This window comes from Andrographis paniculata, unplaced genomic scaffold, assembly GCF_009805555.1.
Source record: "Andrographis paniculata isolate CXL003 unplaced genomic scaffold, ASM980555v1 Contig71END, whole genome shotgun sequence".
In the NCBI taxonomy this organism is placed as follows: Eukaryota; Viridiplantae; Streptophyta; class Magnoliopsida; order Lamiales; family Acanthaceae; genus Andrographis; species Andrographis paniculata.
In genome coordinates, this window is record NW_026137608.1 from 1,276,259 (window position 1) to 1,289,172 (window position 12,914).

Sequence of the window (12,914 nt, forward strand, 5' to 3'; positions counted from 1 at the left end):
CCTGCACATGGACATCAAAAATATTTTTTTCGCGCCTAGACAGGTCCGGTACAGCCCGGAGGACATGTGGAGATTGCATCTCTACCACAACCAATTGTCAATCCGCATGCCATCAAGGAAGCAATCTGCAAGTTGTATGGCGATCTTATCCGGCTACCCGTTCGACAACATTATCAGCAGTCGTTCCCAAATCAAGTTGCCATCAACCATACGTTCCCTCGAAATGCACAGATTCCGGAGTTCATATTGTTCTCAGGAGAATATTAACTCTTTACTATTGAACATATTGACTAGTTTACAACGCAGTGCGGATGAGAATTTGGGATGAATGATTGGTTTAAGCTCCAACTCTTTTCGTTATCCCTCACAGGGCCAGCATTCACGTAGTACGTGTCTCTGCAGCCAAACTCCTACAACACATGGGCAGATCTTGAGAGAACGTTCCACGAACGCTTTTAAAGCCCGCGCCGGAGGTGACGGTATTGGACCTAACCAACCTTGGCAGAAACATGATGAACCGGTGAAACAATTTTTGGAGAGGTTTCGTAAGGCAGAGGGGCGATGTCAGGTCCGGATACCTGAAAATCTAGTCAATATGGCAATTGATAATATGACACATCAACTCTAAGAAAAGCTGGCCCTCCAAGAGTGTAATGACCTCCGACAGCTTATCGAGAAAGCAGTGAAGGCGGAACAGCTCTTCTGGGACGCCCATACTGTCGGACATCATAAAATTTGAAAATGGAGCACACATGGTCCAGGTTCAAGAGAAGACTTTGAACTGCCTGGACAGCCGGAGATGAAAACTGAAAAGGAGCCATTCCCGGCTCCGATCAATTCTATTAGTGTTCGAATGGCTCAGAGAAATTAGTCAGCCTCGGGTGTTAGACGTAGTCCTAGACAATCTGCCTTGAAGAGGAATGTACTCGAGTGGCTTGGGAGATCTATCAAACCTCCACGAGGAAACTCGGCATGGAATCGTCTTTCGCCCAATAACACCGTCGCTGAAGTTAGTTTTGAAAAAAATGGCAAGGTTTGGCGAGTAACTTCTATTGACTAGGTGGTGATAGCTTATCACTTCATGCAACGGCCTGAACATCCCACGAAGAACGGGAGCTAGTCCAAAAACAGAAATGTAAGGAATCAGCCCCTTGCTAGGACTCAACGGATGAGACGGCAGCGGCAGCTCCGGGCAGCCCGCCTTATCCCAAAGGAACAAAAACAGCGACACGACCATCCCCATGAAAGTCCGGGACAAATTATTGCTAAGGAAAAAGCATCGGAAGTGGAGGAATTATTTCCCCGGAGGAGAAGATGATGAGAATGAAGGCTAAAACTGGTTGTCCCAGAGGACATAGGTGATTTGGGTCAGCAGTTTTCTCCGGAGATATCAGGAACACCTATTCCGGAGGACAAGCTGATCATTGAAGCCTTAGAAGACGATAAGGCATCAATTATGAGTCTGGATATTATCACAAATGATCGGGACTTGGAGCGTATCATACGGTATGAAAATTATTTCAAGATTGATGCGGTTGAATTCTTGCCAAGAACTCGAGATCTTTTAAACCCAACCGCCTCACTATGGAAGGTTTCGAGATCCACACGGAGGCCATGCACGGCCTAGTTGCCCAATTGTTCATAATGAATAGGAATTGGGGATTGCCACGAAACTTTGAGGGACAGACTCGCGAGGCATGCGATGCCATTGGAGGGCCCGGATCTATCCCAATGCATATTTTCGAGAGACTAGAAAATTACTTGCATCCGCCACCTTCTCCGGAAGACCAGAGCGAAGAAAAACATCCTTTTCCCATCCAGAGGGCCATCACATCATTTGAAATACATAATCCTTTGAAATAGAACAACTTAGGTGACAATTCAACCCTCCGGATGATGCGGATCAGTTCGTTGCTACTCCCGGATGCGCATATCAGCTAGTCATTATCTCTAGAACAGGAACAATGATCGACGACTTTGATCCGGAAATACCAGAGCTACTTCGCGTGGGATCACCACAAGATGTCGGGTCTATCCAAGAGTTTGGTGGAATATCGGCTACCTACAAAGCCGTCGTTCAGGTTCCACAAACAACCTCCACGATGATCCAACCCGGAGCTGCTACCTAAGGTAAAGAAAGTTGCATGAAAAATTGAGTAACCAGTTTTGGATATAGAGGGCTACCATAATGAAAGTATATTTTGAAGCTTGAGTTGTACCGCCAAAATCTCATACAAAAATATTGGATTTCAAAGTTTTGCAAACTCCTCGCCCAAATATTTTTGTGGGGGCATTTGTTATCACCAAAATAATTAAGTGATACAACAGTCCAACCCAGAGGATAAGAGCAACGGCCCAAAATCAATCCAACCCAGAGGCCCACTATGGATAAGAGCAGCCCATGTTGGACCAGCCCAAAACCCCATCTCGGATGAGGACCTTCTCCGGGTAAGACAAGAAGTCAAGAATATGGGGAAGTTGGTTCCTAAATGGAGGGATATGGAGAATCTTTGGGAACAAATAACCCAATCTATTGAAGGAAGAAGTAAGAATCAAGGAGGGAATCATCACATCCATACCAATACAATGCAGCAATAATTCGGATTTTCTTTTAATTAATTTCCCTATTGTTTCAACATTTAATTTCAGTTTACTTCCTAAATTCTTGTTGATAAAAGTTGCTAGATTTAATTCATAGCAACGGCTCCGTTCTTTGCTTTCTCCTACTATTTTTTTTCCATTTTTTAATATATTTCTTCATTGCAATAAGATTTAATTTCCACTGTGAGACTAGCCCGGAAAACCCAAATTATTGTCAATTTTGACCGGACTAGATCCGTTGGACCGTCATCGACGAATTTCAGCGACACCAGTATGATTATTTTAGGTAAGTATGATTGTTGTTACGTACGAAATTTAGAATTAGGTTAAAAGCCCAAGGTAAAAAGAAGAATGGGCCTGGCAATAGGGTTGATTGAACTGGCTGAAGGACACTGTGAGGAAATCAAGGAAAATAGATTTATTTCTAAGGAAAATACAAGACGGAAGGTCCTCAGGTCGGTAGGTCCTCAGGTCGGTAGGTCCTCAAAACGGAAGGACCTCAGGTCGGAAGGATCTCAGGTCGGTAGGTCCTCAGGTCGGTAGGTCCTCAAGACGGAAGGTCCTCAAGACGGAAGGTCCTCAGGGCGGAAAGACCTCAGGTCGGAAGGATCTCAGGTCGGTAGGTCCTCAAGATGGAAGGACCTCAGGGCGGAAAGACCTCAGGTCGGAAGGATCTCAGGTCGGTAGGTCCTCGAGACGGAAGGACCTCAAGTCGGAAGGTCTTCAGGTCGGGAGTTCCTCAAGGCGGAAAGTCATCAGGACGGAAGGTCTTTAGGTCGGTAGGTCCTCAAGACGGAAAGTCATCAGGACGGGAAGTCCGCAAGTCGGGAGGCTTTCAGGTCGGGAAAAGGAAGAAAGTTAATATCTCAAGAATTGATCCAAATCCAGACCGAAGTCGGGCAGACGCGGAGGTCTGTTAAGAGGAAGGTCGGGCAAGGAAGAGGTACGGACAGATGCGGAGGTCTTCGGTCGAAGACGGAGGGCGGCTGATACGGAGGTCGGCCCAAGCGAGGTCGGGCGAAGAAGCAGGTCGGGCGAAGGACGAAGTCGGGCCAAAAGAGCGGAAGGTCTGTGGTTGGTTCAAAGAGTGAAATATAAGGATAATTTTGGTCTGCTGAGGACACGTGTCAGCATAAAAGGGGTTGGAAGACGGTTGGGAAGGAGACGTTGTAACCGTTCGGGGGACGGTTTTCAGTACGGTTTCCCAGAGAATATTTAAAGGTTTGAATCATCATTTGGCAAGGCATCTTCAATCAACTTCAACAAAGCAAAGTCAGATTTGGGGATCACCACTTTAAATTTCAGTCTTTTATTTTCCAGTTTATTTTATGTACCGTACAGTGTTTAGAGATTCCTAATCTCAGGCACTAATTAATCAAGTTTAAGGATATTTTCTATATCTTTGAATTTTACTTTATTTTTGTTGAAAAAATACATCAACAAATTGGCGACCACAGTGGGAGCAAGACAAAATTGCTCATTCCAATTCCGGCGATAATTTCATACGTCTTAGATCCGGCCGAATCATCGGAAGGGTTATGGCAGGTTCACAACCGCAATCATCTTCGGCACCGGTGGGAGAATCCGTTCCACCACCCATTGTGCCAAATGCCGGGGAAATCCCACAACCACCAACTGATTGGTGGTCTTATGTTCAACAAATGAACAACCAGCATACTTTGGTTATGCAGAATCTGTTGCGTGAGCAACAAACGAACATGTTGCGTGAGCAACAGAGTCTAATGCAGAATTTGATAGATCAAGCACTGTCAAGGGTGAGTCTTCAAACCACTCAAACGCCACCAGGAGTGTCCCCGTCCAGACCACAGGCAAATTTCGCAGGGCCATCATTCGTGGATAGTACATTCCCAAGTGCCACGAATCCCAACCGAATGGATAGGGGAAAATCTCCTTTGACTTTTCCCAACAATGTTCCACTGGGACCAAGGGTTACCAATATGCAGCCGAGCAATACAAGGGAGGACAGGCCTGAAGGATATATACATGATCCTATTCATATTCCTGTGCAGGATCCGTTCCATGTTCCTGATCATCAACGCTTTCATGTAGATCCTGACGAGATTGCACATATATTAAGGGATCAGTATGGATTAACTCCTCAGATGGCTAACCGCCCTGCATATCAAAGACCTTTCCCAGAAAGGATCATTAATGAATACCCTCTCCCAAGGAATTTTCGACCACCCGACTTTCATGCATTCTCAGGGGAGGACGGATCTTCCACCATAGAACATGTTGGTCGGTTCACAGCACAATTAGGAGAAGTTGGCAATAACCCTTTTCATAAGTTACAGCTGTTTGGTTTATCTCTTACTAGAACGGCGTTTTCGTGGTTTGTAAGTTTGCCTCCAGGACAAATTCAGACATGGGAAGGACTGGAGATGGCATTTCACGCTAGATTCTTTAATCCTTTACCAGTTGTTTCTTTAACTGATTTACTTGAATTGAGACAGTATCCAGAAGAAACTGCTTCACAGTTTATAGAAAGGGTGCGATTGATGAAGGGACGATGTCCTACGGTAATCAGTGAGAAAGAGATGACCAATTTAGTGGTCCGGAATATGCATACTCGTTTAAGAAAGGCACTCACTGCCCTGGATGTTGAGGATTTGGCAAGTCTTGCATCCAAGGCAGGACGTCTAGAGTCTTTGTTCAGAGAGGAAGATCAGCATAACAGGCGTAATAGAGGCCAACATATGGCGAGTATGGGAACAGAAACATGTGACTTTGATTTTAATCAGTCAGAAGAGATGGCAGCCGAAATCCTTTCTGGAAAACCGTATGTATGTCCTAAATTGAAGCCAGTACAAGGATCTGAAGGAAAGGAGCAACCGACCTTTGATAGTTCGAAAGCTGATGAAATCTTTGATATCCTACTGACTGATGGGCAGATCCGTATTCCAAAGGGCCAAAGACTTGCCACTAAAGAAGAAATCAAAGGGAGACCATATTGTAAGTGGCATAATTCTTTCACACACACTACAAGTCAGTGTACTCATTTTAGGAAGGAAATTCAAAAGGCCATCAAGACAGGTCGGCTCAAATACATCACTCTAGGTGTAGACCAGCAACCGTTTCCGAATGTAACAACGGCAATGGTTGACATCCAACCAAGTTCGGAAACAAGGAAAAGTTCGGCCAACGATGGACAAAAAGGGGAACGAAACCAGCCAAGCCCCGAAACAAAAAAAGGAAGTCGGCCAAACAGCAGCCGACCAGAAGAACGACTCAAAGTTTGTGAGAAGCCAGTTGCTGAAAAGTGGGACCATCCAGATGGTTCTTTTAATGTGGAGGTGAAAGAAAAAGTTTTGGTACGTGATCACCCGACCAGAAAAACAGGGTCGGTCGGGAGCAATTGGGCTCGAAATAAAAAGCCTTTACCAGTTGATATAGACCCTCGTTTCCCGGGTATGAATCGTACACAGATTCGCAATGCCAAACGCAGGTATGCTGCAAAGTATGGGAAAAGAGGTCCTTCAGCAAAACAATTAACCGACGAACAAAAGGCAGCCGACCACTTGGCAGGAGATCAGTCCATTCGGGTCTTTACAGAACAAATGACCCACGAGCAGGGAGTAGCCATTCAGTCTCCAGTTGGTCGGTCCAGTCGGGTCTGGTCAGAAAAGCAACCGAATGACGGATTAGGCGCTTCCGACCATACCAAAAGAAGTTCGTCGGGACAGGGGAAAGGTAAAGGAGTGGCAGATGAAATAATTAAAGGTTTTAGATGCCAACATTGTGAACGAATCAACATCAATCCATCTCTGGAAGAATTCCGTATTGAATCTTTGACGGTTCAACCTCAATCTCGGGATAAGACAAAGGAAGAAGTGGTAACTACAGAGGAAAGTTCAAGATCTGTTAAATCTCGTCTGGGACCACGAATCCCTTGTCGAATGACAGAGATTAATCAGATGAGTGATGAACCGACGTGGGCGAGTCTGGTAGATGAAACTATGGACGAACCATTATGGGCATTCTTGGCAGATGGTGAATTAGAGGAGACAGAGGGGGCAAAGACCTCAGATTCCGACCCTCATTCGGAAACACCTTCGATTGTGTTTCCTCCTATTCCAGAGGGTGCGATCTCTCATTTGAAACCTCTGTATGTTAATGCTCACATTTGTGGGAAACCAATCACTAAGGTTTTCGTGGATAATGGAGCAGTCTTTAACGTTATGCCATTGAAGACCCTCAAGAAGTTAGGGAAAGGAATTCATGATCTGTCTCCTGTGGAATTCGAAATGACAAGTTTTACAGGGCAGCCGACTAAGCCTGAAGGCATGATGGTTGCCACAATCGAGGTCGGACCAAAGAAGATCTCCACTGTTTTCTTTATTGTGGACGCAGATACTACATACTCTCTCTTGCTGGGAAGAGACTGGATTCATGCCTCTCAATGTGTGCCTTCAACCCTGCACCAACAATTAATGTTCTGGGAAGGAAATCAGGTCTTCAAAATGGAAGCGAATGATAATCCATTCGATGTAACAGAACAAGTTGAAGAGTCAGTGTTTTATTCCAGTCAGGTGGCTCCGATGTCTCAGTTGTACATGGCCAGGGAATACCCAATCAAGGGTTATAAAGTCACTGGCCAGAACTCGATGTTCTATTAAAAGAACACCTTTATTGTATGGCTCATGGTAAAGCCACACCCATTCCCGTATAATTTGTTTGTAATGGAAGATACAAGCTTAGAAGTATGTAGTTCTCTTATTAATAAGTTTTATTTAAAGCAATTATTACATAAAGCAGAAAATAGTAAAGAGATTCTGGATGTTCACCTCCAAAAAGATGAACAATTTCGTTGGCCCGACTTATGCCAATACCAGAAGGCTATCCAGAGATGAAATCAAATGGACCCATATAAAAACTGCCCTAGGGGCATTGTTGTAATACTTTCCCCTTTGTAACAATACTTGACTTAGTAATCCATTTTTTCTTTTTTCTCAAAACAAGGATCACCTTTCAATTCCCAACTTTGTAGGAATCGAAACAAACTCCTTCTTTAAAAGAATATTGTTTCTCACATTTCAAGAAACACATTCCAAGGCATATTTTGAAAAATCAAAACACTTGACGTGTTAACAAACATGGCGAATGACCGACCTTATGTTCCATCAAACAACTGGCAGGGTGTTCTTCAACCCTTCTTTGTGGGTAATCACCCTATTGGAGGCCATGCAGAAGACTTGTTACATATACTGAAGCAACTAGACTTCAAATTCCGATTCTCCCAACGAGGAAGAAGAACCATTCATCGTGTCATCCGCCTGATGGAAAAAGTCATTGAGGGGTATGAACCTCTCCGTGACATCCTTAGCCGCATTCCTGATCTCCATCACCACATGGAAATGATAGAAAATCACGCAGCAACTATACTTCCAGATCTTGGTTGGGATAACATCTTTTCCAATCAACGAAAAGTCTTTTCAAGACTACGGACCATTGTTGATCGTGAACATCAAGCCATAACAGACATGCAAGCACGTACCCATCAAGATTTAGATGAAATGCAAAGCCAATGGGAAAGGTACCGACCAGATTTGGAAGATCTTATTGAAGAAGAACCAGAGCTAATATCCACTCACTGGGATGAAAAGTCTGATTCAGAGGCAGAAAATTTCCCACAACTACACGATGACTAACCGAACTGAACCTTTAAATAGGTTCGAACCCCACAAATGGGTTCTGAGAATAATATTTTACTTCAGGCATTTTTGTTATCTGAAAAGGCAGGATAATACCTCTTCAGATATTTAGCATTAATACAATCATGTACTCTTCTACCTTCATGATTTACAATAATGAACGCGCCATTTCCAATATCTTTTTGAACAATGTATGGTCCTTCCCAATTCGGTGACCATTTTCCCAATTGGTCAGTTTTCTTATATGTAGGAAGAATGGTCTTCCAGACTAAATCTCCTTTTTGGAATGTCCTGTGAAGAACTTTCTTTCCATAACTCTTTGCTCTGATTTCACTCTGTTTCACACTTCGCTCTATTGCATGGAGTCGGTTAACATCCAAATCTTCTAACTGCTGCAACATAAGTTGTTGGTATTCCTCTGTAAGATCACTATCAGTAAATTCTGTTCGGCCAGATGATACTCGGATTTCGGCCGGTAAAACAGCATCTTGGCCAAACGTGAGTTGGTAAGGTGAGCTGTTGCCGTATTTCTGGTATTCCTATGTGCCCACAAAGCCTGAGACAATAACAAATGCCACTTTCTTGGGTTCCCTTCCACCATCTTCTTTATAATCCCAATAATAATCTTATTTGCTGCTTCCGCTTGTCCATTGGCTTGGGGATAATAAGGTGACGAATGATGTAATCGAACCCCGAATTCTGCCAAGAAACTAGAGAACTTTTCCCCTGTGAAAACCAGGCCTTGGTCGGTTGTTATAGACTGAGGAATACCATATCTGTAAATAATTTGGTTCAAAACGAAGTCTATCACTTCTTTCTGATCCACATTTTTCAAAGCAGCTGCTTCTACCCATTTGGTAAAGTAGTCAGTCGCGACCAATATGAAACAATGATGTTTCGATGAAGCAGGATGTATCTTACCAATAATATCCATAGCCCATGATTTAAAAGGCCATGGTTTTGCCAAGAATTGCAATTCGGTTACTGGCAAATGGTTTAAGTTTCCATGTTTCTGACATTCCTGGCAGCCTTTGGCAAATTGTATGCAATCTTGAAAAATCTTTGGCCAGAAAAAACCCAAACGATGGATAGCCCATCTCATATTCAGACCTGCCCGATGAGCTCCACATATCCCACCATGTACTTCTGTCATTACCTCTAGAGCTTCTTTAGACCCCAAACATTTCAAAAGTAAACCTTCAAATGATCTCTTGTACAAAATTCCATTTATCAATTGAAAACGTAAAGCTTTCAATCGTGTCGCAATCGAAACACTCGCACCTGGATTCTGTAAATACATGATAAGCTCTGTTCTCCAATCGGGCACTGTTTCGCCGTCGGACTCCTGTCCGACAATAACTTCGCAGTTGGGCTCCTGAACGACCATCTCCTGCCCGACCATAATTTCACAGTCGGGCTCCTGAACGACCATCCCCTGCCCGACCATAATTTCACAGTCAGGCTCCTGTGCGACCGTCTCTTGCCTGACCATATCTTCGCAGTCGGGCTCCTGCGCGACTACCTCCTGCTCGACCATAATTTCGCAGTCGGGCTCCTGAACGACCATCTCCTGCCCGACCATAATTTCACAGTCAGACTCCTGTGCGACCGTCTCTTGCCTGACCATATCTTCGCAGTCGGGCTCCTGCGCGACTACCTCCTGCTCGACCATAATTTCGCAGTCGGGCTCCTGAACGACCATCTCCTGCCCGACCATAATTTCACAGTCAGACTCCTGTGCGACCGTCTCTTGCCTGACCATTCGGTCACATATTGGGTCCGTCTTTCCTTCTATGCCCGACTTGACCTCCGACCACATATCCTCCAGAATTCCTTTACATGCCCTTTGAGCCAATTCATCAGCACGTTGGTTTTCTTTCCTCGGAATGAACTCAATTATTACTTCTAAGATTTTTGTCAGTAACCGACCCACAATGTCCCTGTATCTGCGCAGATGAGGGTAATTGCAAACATATTGATTGTTTACCTGGTTGACTACTAATTGAGAATCCCCCTTTATGATTACAGACTGGACCTTCCTGGCAATCAAAGCCTCCAAACCCAAAATTAAAGCTTCATATTCTGCTGAATTATGGGTCATGGCTTCCAATCGTAGTTGTAAGTTGATCTTTTGACCATCAGGTCCTTGCAAAAAGACCCCTGCCCCTGATTTGTTTCCAGAGGTAGAACCATCAAAGAACATCAACCATGTTCTAGTACTTATATAAGGCACACATCCGACCTGTAGGGTATTCAAATATGATGAACAACCAAATGGTCGGATGCTGTCACTATGAGAATACCCAACTTGGGAAAATTCTGCTAAGAAGTCGGCTACTGCTTGTCCCTTGACTGCCCTCAAAGGGGAATGTTGAAGATCAAAAGGAGCCAATTTGATGGCCCACTTCATGAGTCTGCCCTTCATAGTAGGTCTCTGTAAAATCAATTTGATGAGATCCACCTTTGATATGACCTCAACTCTTCTGGGCAGCAGATAATGCTCGAGTTTAATACACGCGAAGACCAATGAATAACACATTTTTTCTGGCATAGTGTAATTCAGTTCTGGTCCTGTAAGGGTTTTACTGAGGTAGTAGATTGCCCTTTCTTTCCCGTCATCACCATCCTGTGCCAATAAACAGCTAACCACTTCATATGTATTTGCCAAATAAAGTTTGAGTGGCCGACCCTGTTTAGGAGGCATCAAGACTGGAGGGTGAACCAATGCCTGCTTGATAGCATCTAAAGCCATCTGTTGATCTGGACCCCATTCAAAAGCATTTTTTCCAGCCTTCAACAATTTAGTGATGGGTCTGACCTTGCCAGCAGCATTAGAAAAAACAGAACCAACAGCTTCATCACAAGACCCGTTATTGGAGTTTAATTTAGGAACCGAATTGGTTCCAAAAGTGATCAGGTTAAGTGGTTATTTGTCTAAAGAGCAACAAACAATGATACTCGAAGTTATTAGAAACAACATTGATTGTTTAGCATGGGATTATTCAGAGATGCCTGGTTTGACAAGAAGTTTAATAGAGCATCGATTGCCTATCAAAGAAGGTTGTAAACCTTACAAACAACCTCCAAGGCGAATGAGCCCGGATCTGATGCCTCAAATCAAGGAAGAAATCCAAAAACTTCTCAAAGTGGGTTTCATTCAGCCTTGCCGTTATGCGGAGTGGCTGGCTAACATTGTGCCAGTGGTCAAGAAAAATGGTAAGATAAGGATTTGCATCGACTTCAGGGATTTGAATCTAGCTACCCCTAAAGACGAATATGTGATGCCTATGGCCGACATGTTGATAGATGCAGTAGCAGGACATAAAATCCTTAGTCTGATGGATGGTTATGCGGGTTATAACCAAATATTTCTGGCAGAAGAAGACATTCCTAAGACAGCATTCAGGTGCCCAGGGGCTTTAGGTATTTATGAATGGACAGTCATGCCATTCGGGTTAAAGAATGCAGGGGCAACTTACCAAAGAGCCATGAATTCAATCTTTCATGATTTAATTGGCAGATCTATGGAAGTTTATATTGATGATGTTATAGTTAAATCTGCCAGTTTTGACGAACATTTGAGAGATCTTGAAGAGGCATTTGAAAGAATGAAGAAGTACAAGTTGAAGATGAATCCAACCAAATGTGCTTTTGGAATATCAGCCGGGAGCTTTTTAGGATTTCTAGTTCATGAGAGAGGAATTGAAATCGATGCCAACAAGGCTAAAGCCATTCTTGATAGTCGGCCACCCAAGACGATTAAAGAAATCCAAAGTCTTTTGGGTAAGGTGAACTATTTGAGGCGTTTCTGATATCTTATGATGAATTGGGATCGGGCTTGGGTTTTCAGCTCTTGATCCAATTCAGCCTCATTTTTGGTATACTTCTCAAGCAGACGCTGTTCATTGATAATTTGCTTATCCAGGGTAGACTGTTCTTTCCTCAGCTCCCGCAATTCTGCCTCCTTTTTCTGAATGGCATCATCAACTAGAGCTTTTGTGCTAAGGAGACCACCCAGCCTTCCGGTAGTCTGCTGAAGAGATTCTCGAGTCTTAGCCAAAGAATTCTCCAGCGTTGTTTGATCGAAGTCGGGCTGGGGGGTTTCGGCTGACAGGAGTCCAATGACTAACACTTCAGTCTTGAGCTCTGTAAGTCTTTCCATCAGCCGATGTAGAATAGGGACGGCTGGCGATTCCGTTGGAGTGTAAAATAGAAGGCCACCAACCGTCTGAATGAGTTTGTCCAATAAGTCGGATCTCAATTCTGACAGGGGATGGTTAATGGCCTCAGTGAATATGGTTCGGGCCTCCGCCGGAACCGGAACAGTCGATAGGACAGCTAAGTCTGAAGGCCCCTGCAAGTCCTACAATGTCAATAAGTATTCCAAGAGAGGTGCAAATTTATTCTTATAAGATATGTGTTACCTCTGGGCGGACTGCTGTCAGTGAGGGGGGCAGCAATGAGGTCGGTCGAGTAGGGCGGACAGCTGGTATAACAGCAGCCGACTCGTCGGCAGCTGCAAATGGTCGCTGAGGTGCCGACCTGGGTCCCTATTGAAAGTAGTATGTAAAATAGTTAGTGTTTTCTGAAAGAGATATTGTGGCATGGATTGGTTTAATCTTACCAAATTCACAGAAGTCT